The following is a 15600-nucleotide window of genomic DNA, read 5'->3' on the forward strand; positions in this document are numbered from 1 at the left end:
AAGGATCTTCCTGTCTGTCCTATGTAAAAATGTGGGCAACTATTGCATTTTAATTTGTAAACTCCAGTTGAATTATATATATTTGAATGTTTAGTGTGGTTATTTAAGTATTTCTGTGTTGTATTATTTGTTTTGTATGCAATTTTGTACTGTAGTTTTCTGAATGAAGTTGCAATTTTGTGGGTATTGGTATTGTGATATTTTAATGTTATGTATTTATTCTCGCGTGCTGTTTGTGTTGGTTTGGTCTGTTTTTGTTTTGCCTTTTTTATTAGTGTGTCTATTATGTTAGGGTTGTATCCACTGTCTTGTGATATATATTTTATTGTGTTTAATTCTTCAGTGTAGTTGTCATTGTTCATTGGTATATTAATTAATCTGTGTGTCATTGTACGGAAAGCTGCATGTTTATGTTGTATGGGATGATTTGATGAATTGTGTATATGTGTTGTGGTTGTAGTGGGTTTCCTGTATATTTTGAATTCGTGTCTGTTATTTGTTTTGGTTATGGTGATGTCTAAGAAGTTTATAGCTTGCTTATGTTCCATTTCTACTGTATATTTTAATTTGGGGTGTATTTTGTTGAGTTGTTGATGTAGGTTTTCTATTTGTCTTTTGTTTCCATTATATAAGACTATTATGTCATCTACATATCGATGCCAGTACATTATTTTCTCTGCGTGTTTGTTGTTGTCGGTATTTAGTATGTGTGTTTGTTCTATGTTGTGAATAAAGATTTCAGCTAATATACTTGATATAGGTGAACCCATTGGCAATCCTTCAGTTTGTGTATAGTATTTATTGTTATGTGTGAAATAATTTTGTTTAATAATAATTCCTGTGATGTGTAAAATTTCGTTAATGTGAGTCTGTGGTATGTTATTTTTGATAAGCATTTTCAGAAGTATTTCTAGTGTTTCTGTTACTGGTATGTTTGTATATAGATTTATGATGTCAAATGATGCTAATGTTGTATTGTGTGGAATGTGTTTGTGTTTTATTTTGTTAACTAAGTCTATGGTGTTGATTATTGTTGTTGGGTTTTCAAATTGTATACTATTTCTTATAATGTTGTCTATATATTTCGCTAATTTGTATGCTGGTGCATTCTTGTAGTTAATAAGAGGCCTGATTGGTATATTTTGTTTGTGAATTTTTGGTAATGCATTTAGTTTAGGTGCGTGAAACGGGCTGTCTGTCGAAGGTAAATACCTTTTTAACAATTTTAACACTTTTAACGTGTGACAGAGTAAATTTTATGTTTTTAACAAAGTGTTAACGAGAACTTTAATCAATGTCTGCAACTACTGTACAAAGTTTCATGAAAATCTGTTAAATTGGAGAAAAATTAATAATACGAGTAGTTGTTAACTTTTCTATAAATTCAGCCCCTATAAAGGGTAGTTTCCTTTATACAAGCGTAATCGGAGTTTGTATACAAAACCAATATATAACCTATAACTACTGTACAACTTTTCATGAAAATCCGTTAGATAGAAGAAAAGTTATTAATTTTTCTCTAAATACACCCCCTTCTATTAAAAAATGAAATTGATTCGATTCTGGAATGTAGACTATGATTAGATCGTAAAAAAGTTCATTAAAAAGAAGAAAATGGCACTAATGCAACAAAAAGTATAACATTTCCTAAATATGGCCAGTAAACATTTAAAGACCAAAAAATACAAATAAACACAAGTAAAAGTAGAGTATATTGGGTTATGTTGACGTGAAACGAGTTTATATTGTATCCTGCATTGTTTGTGATGTCTAAGAAAAAATATGATATTTCATAACTCCGAGCCCTATTCATCACTCATCAACTCACCACTATTTTCCCACTTTACTTCTGATATTCCCATCACATCCATTCTGATTCCTCTCACTGTTTCCTTCAAGTTTTCCAACTTACCTGGTACAGGCGGAGTCTTCGGTCTTCTTGTCAATCTTCTTGTCCATCTTGTCAATCTTCTTGTCCATCTTGTCCATCTTCTTTTCTTCTCTCCGTTGGATTTCGTCATGACATGTCCTTCCCCAGTATCCCCCACCCGGACATCCGATTGGGGGGATAGTTTACGTCCGGAATTTTTTACCAGGGAAAGACTCATCATGGCATTTTTATCATATAATCTTCTTGGGATATATAAATGCGGTAGCCTCCCATTGCTATCCGCACACCACTCTCTCTTTCGCATCTTAAAAGATCCCAGGGGGCCCCAGCGTGAAGGTGAGGAGAGTGGATTTGACTAATTAGGCCCTCCGGACTTCACCGAAATTTACCACAAGGGTTAAATATCAGTTCCATCAGGGTTTTTGACCCGATCAGAGACCAGGAAATCCCAATTAGCCTTTGCCCCCCATATTGAGTTTAAAGCGTTATAAAGGTCATCCATGCGAAAGAATAACTAAGATACTTATCGAACATAACACCAAAAAAGTTAGTCTTAGAGGATTTAAGATTAAAGTTACGTCATTGAAATACTAGATATGTAAAATTAACATTATTACAAGAAATAAGTATTAAATCTCAAATCTCTCCACAGTGCATATGAAGAGAAGGCATATGTCACTGTTGTTAGGGATTCGTCTGTCGGATAGGGGCGTTAAGCTTGACGGCCCCCTTAGTGCTATTCGACAGGAGTAGGCTACATGCCGGCACCGGGGTTCTCCTTCTCTCTTTCTCATCTTCATCATCATCACTCATTCCATATACTATACTTACACATACACTTACCCTAGTACAAGACATAACTCTCCACAGATACACATCATGTACAGCGTGACCTGCCGAAGTGGTGTGCAACTAGAAAATGGGGCACAGTTCTGCCATCTATCCGCAATATGCGAAACCCGAATCACGTAAAGTGAAGTGGGTAGACATTAAATACATACATACTAAGAAATAAACGTGAAGTTCTGTCTACATTAATAAATAAGATTACTATAATGGTCGATCTGCGTGGCGCAGGCGGTATAGCGCTGGCCTTCTGTGCCCGAGGTTGCGGGTTCGATCCTGGCCCAGGTCGATGGCATTTAAGTGTGCTTAAATGCTACAGGCTCATGTAAAAGAACTCCTGCGGGGCATAATTCTGGCACACTGGCGACGCTGATATAACCTCTGCAGGTGCGAGCATCGTTAAATAAAACATAATTTATTTGTTATTAGAACGACACCATTTTTAAGTTCACAAATACTATTAATTAATTTTTAGTTTGCTCATTACCTAGATGCGAAGCAGAAACAAGATGAAATCAAATGTCTATCAAGATTAAGCAAACTAACACTTCAATATTATTCATTTATGCAGTGATAAGAGAAGTTGTGAAACAAATACAAAGGAAAAATCGTGAACTGAATACAGTTTATTAAATTAATAACTATAGGATTGATATAATTCTGAAAAAAAAAGTTTCAATTTTAATTTTTATATTCGTGTGGAGTGGGGGACACACAGGTATGCATGAGATAATTTTGATTGTGCTACTAAAACCCCTTGAGTCTTGGTGTTGCCTAAACCCCAAGAGACACCGCTATAAGGAAGAACATACTGTTTTATCGTCGTTGAAATCGACATGTTTTCACACATTTGAACATAGAAGCTATCAAAAAATCTCTACAAACTAATTTCAAGAATTAAGAAGAATTGTCCGTTCAATACGTTATGAACATGCAATAATTTAACGTGTATATTTCTCAAAGCCAAAGCCTTATATTTCTAGAGGTAAACAATCTTAAGCCCTCAGTTTCCTGCTACTGCAATGCATACCAGGAATATTTCTGGAGTAATAGTTCATGCTAATTCAATTATTTGACGTAATAAAGAAGATGAAAGTCGCAAGGCCTTACCTTGTTGGCATCATTAATTCCACTGTCTGTTATCCTAATGTTAGTTAAAGGGTCCCACTCCATGGGCTGCATGTCACTGTCAGCGTCGATGCCTTCCCACTGCATGGGCTCCTGTTGTTCCTAGAAAATTTCAGAAATGTGGAACAATAAATGGTAAAACTTTAATCGACGATGGTGAAGTTTTAAAGACTATAAACGGTGTAATTTGTCTCACTTTAGAACAAAAGTAAAGTGATGTGTCCCATGATTTAGATTGACTAGTCTTACCTAAATGAGAGGATTCTATGAAAGATTTAGAGTTCACTTTGTCTGAAAATGTTCTCTGTCGCAAGCAGATCTCTCTGTAAACCTACAATACTGCAAGTAACTTCGATAATAATCGAATCAGTGAATTACTTGAAAATTCCTGGAATTGTTTCGAAAGTTCTGAAAGACTTGTAAAAGCCGCCTAAAATGTTTAATTTAATTTAATACAGCTAGTGACAATCGGCACAGATGGACTAGGGAAAGAGACTCTGTGCTGGGATGTGAGTTTGATTACACTCCGGCTGATTGATTATAATTATGTGCATAACCTATATTTTATTTCCACGCTCTCAGAGGCAGTGCCGAAAATGCAGTCAGACAGTGCAACTTTCTACATTCGAACGTGGAAAGATAAAATGTATCCACTTTTTTTTTCTTTCCGGCAGCTTGTAAGTCTGTTATTTAACGAGGTCACTCAGCGTCGACTGAATTGGTGGAATGGAGGTGATATTAAGGCAAAATGAATCTATGGTGAGCTACGGGATTATGTGACCCAAACAATTGATCAGACCAAGTAGGCTGGAAGTAGTTATGAGATTCAATATATTTAAATTTCTGTCAACATTGAGACCGCTTCGATAATAAAAGCACCAAAAAGGAAAGATGAGTTCGTGTCAATTTAGCCGTTATTAATTGAGGGGTCTATGATTAGTTCATGGCCACCTGTAAGGCCTCTGATATTGTGAGTTCGTAACGTTGGTTAAAAATTATAGATATTTCGAAGCAATTGTTCATTCGTACAATATATTTCTATTAAATTAGAGACAGATGAAGATTTTCTTAACAGTTACTTGAATTTGAATTAGATTTAATAACAACTACGAGTATGAACATCTTATAATACATTATGCCAGTCTTTCTCAAACTTTTTTCCATTTCGGATCACTTTTAACGTAGTGTACAAACTTGGAATTCTTGTAGTCCATTTTTATTATTATTATTATTATTATTATTATTATTATTATTATTATTCATTTAATGAGGTGGGTGTAACTGTAGAATTGAAACTATGTTAATAATGCACATACACTCTCAAAAACTTGCATTTTCAATTTGGTTTAAAGTGCACATTCGCTATAATCAGTAGGCCTACTATGAACTTGTATAAGATTTTTAAAAGAGTAAAAAAATAATAACTTGATAAAAAATTCCAGCACACTGTGGAGTCATGGGGAATGAAACCGCAGACACACTTGCCAAGAAAGGCACAACAATAAAACAAAAATCTAAATTTAATTTCTCATATTCCTCAATAAAACGCTTGATCACTACAAAATTTTCTCATTCATACCTACAAGAAATAGAATCAAATGCTAAAGACAAAAAATGGATTACACTACTTTCCAACCCAGATATAGTCTCCCAGAGACCAAGGAAAACAGCAGTTGCAGCCTTCAGACTATTGACAAATCATGACTGTCTAGCAAGTCATCTCTACAGAATAGGTATCTCAGCTTCACCCAGTAAATCTGACATGAGCGTGTCGCATTTAAGAACACTTAAATGCCATCGACCTGGACTGGGATCGAATCCGCAACCTCGAGCACAGAAGGCCAGCGCTATACGGACTGCGCTACCCAGGTCTACTTTATTATTATTATTATTATTATTATTATTATTATTATTATGCATAATTGGTTCAACACAAAAAATTATCTTAATAGGTTACACAATCCACGCTATTGAAATTGGTTTGGAGTGATTTATTAAGGGTAGTATCCAAGTTTGATTTAGAAACATGTTAAAGGAATATCATCCATTGACTAAAATTATCGTATTTTATTATTTAGATACAAGTTCAATTCAGAAACATGTTGAAGGATTTATTCTTGTGCAAAAACGGATGCTGCCTGGACCAAATGATCATATTTTTATTATGTAATTACTTTATAAAGTTTGTTCTAGCATGGTCCAAATATTGATTTGTAAAGAAAGGAACTTAGAACCTTTCTCTGTATCTGTAACGTTAAGTTGATATTTAGGCCTATAGTACGGGACTGGTACACTCGTATTTAGCCTATTCATGAAAATAAGTTTCTTTGCTCTCCTGAAAACTAGCAAATTCTGACTTAGTTCCTTTCTGAAGTGTGCTATTCATTTCTAATATTAATACATTTCTCAATTTCATTTGATCATGAATTAACGCAATGCAAATCTGATAACAGTCTCATGTGTGGTATGAGAGGATTTTCAAGTTTCATTATTGTTAGAATTATTATTTTCTGTATTTTATGTAAATATTAAGATATACATGTACACTAAATTGAAAATGCAAGTTTTTGACAATATATGTGCATTATTAACATAGTTTCAATCCTACAGTTAAACCCATTTCAATAAATGTGTAGCAGCAGCAGTAGTAGTAATAATGTAATTTGTTTTCATAGATAAATACGCACAGAATCCAGATATGAAACTGATAAATGTTATATTTCTTTTTAGATCTTTAATAGTATTAATAATAATGAAATATAATAATTAATATTTATTTTGTAATATTAAGATTATATCATAATAATTATTATTGGCGATGTTTCATATTTTATTGATTCATAGTTTCGTGACTTTGTACACATTTTTCAGTATTCTCCAAATTTAAAATACCAGTTAAATACAATTTATGATTCACAGAATTCCAAACTTTCAGAAGCGCTGCATTATACTATTTCCGTTGTATTTATTGGTAAGGAAGGATGGTCATAAAAAATGTAATGTATCAAAACCACAAAACTTCATTGTCCACAGTAAATTTTTAATTGCTTTGCACGTTCGGTAGTGTTTTTAAATGTGCCTGTCCAATTGAGGCGTAATTATCAGCCCTCAATATACACATTTATCCCTAGAATCGCCATTGATGCTACAAAACGTAAATTTTTTTATTCCTTACTTATTGTTGCAGTTTTCAAGCAAGAATCATAAAATAACTTAAAAAGCTCACCTCAGCGGGAAGAGGTTCATCCTGATTGTCCCATGGGTATAGAACCGAGCTCCTCAATACACATCTTGTCTTTATTGGCTTTTAAGGAACCCGGAGGTTCATTGCCGCCCTCACATAAGCCCGCCATCGGTCCCTATCCTGAGCAAGATTAATCCAGTCTCTATCATCATATCCCACCTCCCTCAAATCCATTTTAATATTATCTTCCCATCTACGTCTCGGCCTCCCCAAAGGTCTTTTTCCCACCGGCCTCTCAACTAACACTCTGGATTCGCCCATACGTGCTGCATGCCCTGCCCATCTCAAGCGTCTGGATTTAATGTTCCTAATTATGTCAGGTGAAGAATACAATGCGTGCAGCTCTGCGTTGTGTAACCTTCTCCATTCTCCTGGAACTTCATCCCTCTTACCCCCAAATATTTTCCTAAGAACCTTATTCTCAAACACCCTTAATCTCTGTTCCTCTCTCAAAGTGAGAGTCCAAGCTTCACAACCATATAGAACAACCGGTAATATAACTGTTTTATAAATTCTAACTTTCAGATTTTTTGACAGCAGACTAGATGACAAAAGCTTCTCAACTGAATAATAACAGGCATAGACATACACATACTCTCCATAAAACGCTATCTTTGCTTGCTTTAATTGAAATCAAAAATCATGATGGCGGTTTAATATGTCATCTGCATTGTTGAAGACTGCATTGTTATGTGTTGAGCAATGAACGCGAATTCCATAGAGAATGAAAAAAATGGATCAAGCGCTAGTGAGTAGAAGCTGTAGCCACAGTCTAGTATATACAGTCACGAAGCTATACCAGACTGTGCTGTAGTACAGTCACTGCAGATAAGAAAATTGATAGTACTTTGGTTGAGAACTTTCGATCTTATTTTAAAATGTAGTCAACCGACCGCAAGGAAATTTAAATATCGTCGTTTTCATATTTTATATTTAAAACGTATTTTTAATTTTTCTGAAGAAATTGATATAACGTACATTTTATGAAGCAGTTATGTATTACATTACTGTTAGGCTACTTGATTTTTATCAACAGTAATCTCACTAGATAATGTCCGACTTTGTGTCAAGAAGAGATTAAAGAAATTCAATATTACCACTCAAGTTGGGCTCATAGAATAATAATATGGTACCTATTTGCCACTGAGATACTTAAATTCAGAAGTCTTGCAGAAATATTATGCACACTATTCGAAAGAGACTTGAAATTCTCACAAAGTCAACAGAAATCCATACAAAATATTAATATTTTTTATCACAGATCATGAATTATGTATTCCATTTTAAAAATAAACAGACCAAAGTGAGCAAATAATTATATTTAGTCTAATAATTTGTCGACATCTGTAGTTATGTATAATTGTGGGGGCAGGGTAGAGCAAACAACTCCACTTTGAATTTTGTTTTTAGAAATACACGGAGGTACAAATTGAACAGTATTTAAAAATCTGAATCTGCTGTCAGTGGTACCATCAAATGTTTAACATTCACACCATGTATATATATATATATATATATATATATATATATATATATATATATATATATATATAATGCAACTTTAAATTTCCATAATAAATAGACGATAAAAATCAATTATGGTTATTACACAACTTCTATGCCCGTGTGCACCATTCTCGATTAAAATTTGACCATAGTTAAGTTGGCACTTGACCTTCTTCAACGCCAATTTGCGAGGAGTGGATCAGGACAGCACGTTTGCACATCTCCTTTTTATGTTAGGTTAGGTTCTTTTCAAACTGAAATGAAGAGTGAAGATTTTGTCACAGTTAAAATTACTCTAACCTAACCTAACATAACATAAAAAGGAGCTTTGAAAGTATTTTATCTTATATTTCCAGTGTTCCTGATCATCTTGAAAAATATGTAAGAATTTAAAATATACAATCTGGATATCCCTGCTTTGTTAAAAAAAAACATATGCATATTAAATGGTTAGGTTAGGTTAGAGTAATTTTAACTGTGACAAAATCTTCACTCGTCATTTCAGTTTGAAAAGAACCTAACCTAACATAAAAAGGAGATGTGCAAACGTGCTGTCCTGATCCACTCCTAATTTGCGGAGTTCATTCATTTCATTCATTCATTTATTTTATTCCATAGATCTTACATGAGCAATGAAGCTTTAAGATGTGGAACATGTCAACATTTTACAATATTACAATTACAATTTTTACAAATTTTTATAGTTTTACAATTTAGTAATTTTCTACAATTTTTACAATGTTGTACAATTTTTTTACATTTTGGCGAGATGTAGTGAGATGAAATGAGGTCCGAGGATTCGCCAAAATATTACCCGGCATTTGCCTTTTCGGTGGGGGAAACCTCGGAAAAACCCAACCAGGTAATCAAATCAAAGGGGGTAATCAAATCAAAGGTGTTGATGCCAAGGACTCGCCATAGACCATCCGGCTTCAGTCCCACGGCTGTGGAAAACCTCGGAAGAAACCAAAGTCCAAAGGGGGATCCAACCCAAGCCCGAACGCAGCTCCGGAACAGCAGCCCAGCGAGTCTGCCGACTGAGCTACATCGATGGCTCTACTAAAAGTATACAATACATAGCCAATCAGATTATTAAATTTACAAACGCAAGCGATCATTCATCAGTTGAGCTATATTATAATATAAAACAATTAAATTAAATTTAAGGCATAAACAATTCAACCAGTTGTGATATACAGAAATTGATAATACATATCATGCAGAGTACTTCAAATTACAAACACAAACAATTTATCAGTAGAGCTATATAGATTACTTTTCAATTTAAAGCATATACAATTCATCGGCCAAAACTATACAAATATATACAATACAAAGTAGCATACTTTCATTAAGCTATACAAATTTGTGCAATTAATGTCAAGTAGATTAATTCAATTTATAATCATAAACAATTCATCAGTTGAGCTATACATATTACCATTCAATTTACAGTAGGTCTATATACAATTCATCAGTAGAGCTACACAGACTAGTAATCATTTTAAGAACATATACAATTCATCAGCCAAACTATACAAACATATACAATCAAATTAGTTCAATTTACAAACTTATTTTCGTTAAGCTATACAATTCATATGAAGTAGATTAATTCAATTTATAAGCTTAAACAATTCATCAGTTGACCTATACAGTATACTATTCAATTTACAGTACATACAATTCATCAGTTATGCTAAACAAAAAATACAATACATAGTAAACAGATTAAGTCAATATAAAAACATATTTTAGTTGAGCTATATAAAATTGTACATGTCATTTAAGTAGAATAATTCAATTCACAAGCATAAACAATTCATCAATTGTGTAGAAGGTATGAGTATGTAGAAATTTGGTATCAATCTCGATCAAAGTTAAACAAGCGAGTTGATGATGATCAAATTTGATCACGGGTGTGGGACTGATTATCTTGAATTGAACATGGTCAAGTCGAGAAAACCAAAATGGCAGCACGATTTGACGTACTTGATGGAATCGAAGATGAAATTATGTATTTTGAACACGCAAATCACTGCGGAAATAATAGAATTGGTGTTATTGTAGAAAGAGGAGATCCTCTCGAAGATCTGAGAGACAGAAAATTTGAAGAGAGATTTCGACTGAGTACAGAAACAGTGTGGTGGTTAGTGGACCAAATGAACGATAGGTTAGAGTTCCCTACCAACAGAAATAATCCCGTTTCTCCTATGAACAGAGTTTTGGCAACTTTACGATCGTATGCCACAGGTGCCTTTAATATTGTTATCAGGGACACTGCTAATATACATCGAACAACAGTGCAGCGTATCACCAGTGAAGTGTCGGAAATCATTGCATCGTTCTTTCCACGCTTCATTGTTTTTCCAGCAAGGGCCGATGTACAAAATGTAATGGATGGATTTCATCAAATAGATGGATTTCCGGGTGTGATAGGAACAATAGATTGTACACATATTAGAATTCAATCTCCTGGGGGAGACAATGCAGAACACTTCCGTAACAGGAAAGGTTATTTCTCTTTGAATTGTCAGACAATCAGTGATCACAATCTATTGATAAGGGATATTGTGGCAAGATGGGCAGGATCTGTGCATGATAGCACCATATTTCGTAACTGTGCTCGTAGAGCACAATTTGAAAATGGTGAAATACCGCATGGGTATTTATTAGGAGATGGAGGTTATGCCTGCAAACCATATTTATTAACTCCACTGTTAAATCCACTAACTCCAGCCGAACAGCGATATAATAGAGCGCACATTAAAACAAGGAACACTGTAGAAAGGCAGTATGGTATATGGAAAAGAAGGTTTCCAATACTGTCAGTGGGTTTGAGATGTGGTCTGCAGAAAGCCATGACTGTAATAACGGCTACTGTATAACATTGCCAGAAGCACCAGCAATGAAGAACCGCCTGAAGATCCACAGATGGTGCGACTACTAGAGGAGTTACGAGGTTTAAGAGGTCCTGACATTGATGATGATGATGAACCTGTTCCCCAAGGAGAGTTGATGCAGCGCAATGATGCTGTGCCTGGGAGAGCATTTTGTCAAGCTATAATTAACCAACATTTCCAATAAGGTAAGTCAGTCAATAGCATCAGTGTAATAACATTGAACATTAATTTTTGCTTTTAATTATAAACATTAATTTTAACTTTATATTTAGCAATTTCTGAAACACTTATTTTTTAGACAAAGCGCTAGAGTCATTCCGTGTCAGTGCAACCAAAACATGTCACCCACTGATAGCGATTGTTATGATATTTGGTCATGAATTTTATGTGTACCAGTACAGAAATCTGGCAGAATTTTAGATTATTCCATTGTTGCATGAGTGCGTTACAGCCTGTTGAAGTTCATGTGTTCTCACTCAGTAACTGATATTGATGAGTGCAGAGTGGAACAAATGTAGATATAAAAAGTAAAGAATGAACACCAGAGCCTTGATTATTCCTTTATTTTATTCAATATACATTGGAGAATTTCACAATATGGCTTCTTGGTATCAGTATGCTGGTAATTTAGTTACCTAAATGTCAAATTACTTCAAAAATTTAGATATGTATATTTGCTGTATATTTAGAATTGTAGATTTTTTTTAAGTGTGCACCAGTCTTTACTAGGGAAGAAAATTGTTTTTTAGAAATGAGAGGTTCTCGAGAAAAACTCTGCTTTGCATCATATTTCTGAAAAGTTTGGGTAATTCACTTAGGCTATATATGGAATATTGATATAGGCCTACGAGTATTTTAGATAGTGTAAACTTGCTGTTGGCTTATTACTTTTTTTACTGTACAGGTATAATCTCTAATACTATAACAGTCTCAAAAGTCAATGTTGTTTGGTTGCTAATGCTCTGTGTATTGGAGTTCTTCCATTTGCCTTCTTGCTTCCCAGTATTATGACAGATGTGTACTGTTAAATTTGTACAATTCTTGAGGTGTGTCATATCCATTATAGTATTTTCTTCTTTACAAAATAAATAATTAGGAGTATGAAAAATATTTATTTTATATAGATAAGCAGCCAAACAATCATATCACATATATAATTGAAAAAGTGCGACGACACCTTTCATTTGTGGGCATTCTGGAATTAAATTGTTATTGTTTAATAAGATATTCCATTGCTTATTTATACTCTCATGTACTAATTTTTTGTGTATTTCTTGTTGGATGATTTTCTTAATTATTACTTTGGAAAATTGAAACGATAAACATGAATCATTGTGCCTTTTTAAAATTTTTGTTAAGAAATCTGCTATCTCATTAACAAGAATTCCACAGTGTGAAGGAATCCATTGCAAAACTATTTATTGTGAAGAGATAGTGTTTGACACTTTGGTGAATTTCAGTAATTCTTTTTGTTGCATAGGTGTTTGCATTAATGGCTTGTATAACTGATTTAGAATCGCTAAATATAACAGCTTTATTAAAGAGGTTACTGTGATAGAAAAGTTGTTTTTATATAGAATTGACTGCCTCAAGTTCTCATCAAAGTGAGTTGAATTTTGACCTAGAAATATATAAAAGCAAAATAATTTATTATATATTCCAGCACCAGTCGTATTATTAAAGTTATTGCTGATTTTAGAACCATCGGTGTAGATGTGTACCCATTCAGTTTCTGGAATCTTGTGTTGATAGTGTTATATTGTAATTTGGATTTTTAATCTATTGACAGGATAAGATGGAAGTTGTAACCTTTCCATACTATATTTGTCTAATGGTAGGCTATATTGGATTTTTTTTTTTTAGATATTTAACTTTCTGTATGAAACCTTGTTGGATCTCTAAACTTGTACGAGTATCTGAGAAGGTTCTCCAGTAGTCTACGTTAGCTATTCTTTTCAGTCTTTCATATAAAATAAGGCTGTGTTGATTTCTGTCTGATTGTAATGGAGTGTTATCTGTAAAACCTTGTCATAAAGTCAATGCATATGCTGCCTTTTGTTCAGATACTGATACCTGTCAAGGGTCTGTTAATGACAAATAAACTAACAAAAGAAGAGCAGAATTTCTGTTATGGAGAGAAGATATAGCAATATCAAGTCTTCTAACAAAGGCAACATGCTGTGATTACCATGAGAACAAATAATTATCTCTGGAGGTTTTCACTCATAGTGAGACAGTGTAATTTGTTTAAAACACACAAAAAAACATTATATCTGGTTTGAAAGAGATATAGCCTACCTTGTTAATGCCAGGAAATTACAGAGGAAAGGACATAATGCTGCACTTGGTATAAAGATGTGTCCAAATTGCAGGAAAAATGATACTTACTTACTGGCTTTTAAGGAACCCAGAGCTTCATTGCTGCCTCACATAAGCCCGCCATTGGTCCCTATCCTGAGCACAATTAATCCATTCTCTATCATCATATCCCACTTATTTGAAGGATTCGTAACAAGCTGTTTTTTACGGTGATGGGTTGTTAGCCCTTTGCCCAACCCCCAAGCTTATATATATATATATATATATATATATATATATATATATATATATATATATATATATATATATATTTTTTTTTCATATATGCAGGAAAAATGATAAAAAAAATAATCGAAGTTTCTGAGGAAGCAAACAGTCCAGTCCTTTGGATGATCTTGTAGTCAAGCTGTTATGGAAATTTTCTTTAAAGAGGGTATAAATGAAAGCCTTGTTAGTTTGGGTGTCTCAAGATCCATGGCATCCTACAACACAGAACGGCATCTGTAGCCAAATGTAAAATAGAACTTGCATCAACTTCTCTCAAAGCAAAACTAGGTAAATTTTATATGGGGGGGGGGGGGACCCTTTACCCTGATTCGGCTTCACTACCTGAAGAGGAAACACTTAGAACTGAAATAAAGCAAAAGACAGAAGATTTTGATATACTTTTAGACCTAATAATGCAAAAAATTCAAACTGTAACTAGCAGGGAAAAATTTAGTTACTAACACTAGTTTCTTAAAGTTGGTCAAAAAAGAAAGAGAGTGAAACATTTCAAGCGACTGACTATACAGTTAGGCAATGTAGAAAACGTGTGAAAGAGAAAGGGAGATTTTATCTTCGAAACATAAGAAGAGGAAAGAAGCTAGCAGACGAAACAGTGAAAATGGTAACTGGCTTTTATAATAATCTGAATTTACCAGAATATTGTCAGGCATCAGAGACAAAGCATTTAAAAAAATGTACATGAACAGAAATGCCTTATACTTTGCAATCTGCAAGAACTGTACTCTACTTTTAAAGCAAAACCCTCTTCCACAATAGTTTGTTTTTCAACATTTTGCCAATTTATTAAGACCAAAACACTGTGTCAGCAGGATCACCAGGAACACAATTCCGTGTGTATGTAAAATACACAAAAATATCCAGCTCCTATTGACCAGTACAGAATTAAAAAAAACAGCAGTAAAAATGCAGAAGCGTATCTGAAAATGTTAGTCCCTTTTTTATATTTTTCTAGAAAGGGGGTCCATAGCTTTCACCATATTTTCAAAGGGGCCCCTTTTTCCAAAAAAAGATTAAAAACAACTGTCCTAGTGGAACTGACAATATTTTATCACTTTATTTCAATATCTTTTTTTCAAATTAGTGTTTTGTATTTATAATATATTTACATTATGTGCACAACTAAATGTTATCATTATGATTTTGCTTTAAGCATATACTTGTTTATATTTTTTTCCGTTTTTTTTTTTTTCAGTAACCAAGGAAATGTCTGGAATAATGCTTTACTTCCCTATAACTTACTTCACTGATGACAGTCTTTTTTTAAATTTTATATTACTTGCATACACTCATCTCGAACAGTAGAGCGTTCGCGTGCTAAGCGAAGGGTCCCGGGATCGATACCCGGCCCCGGAACAATTTTTCCTTGAAATTATTCAAACCTGCTTTACAGGGAGCTACTACCTGAAAGCCAGATTTGCATGATTTGCATAGTATCATATGTTTGAGCATGCCTGATGTTGTAATGTGGCTCAATG

This window comes from Periplaneta americana, unplaced genomic scaffold (genome assembly GCF_040183065.1).
Source record: "Periplaneta americana isolate PAMFEO1 unplaced genomic scaffold, P.americana_PAMFEO1_priV1 scaffold_22, whole genome shotgun sequence".
Lineage (NCBI taxonomy): Eukaryota > Metazoa > Arthropoda > Insecta > Blattodea > Blattidae > Periplaneta > Periplaneta americana.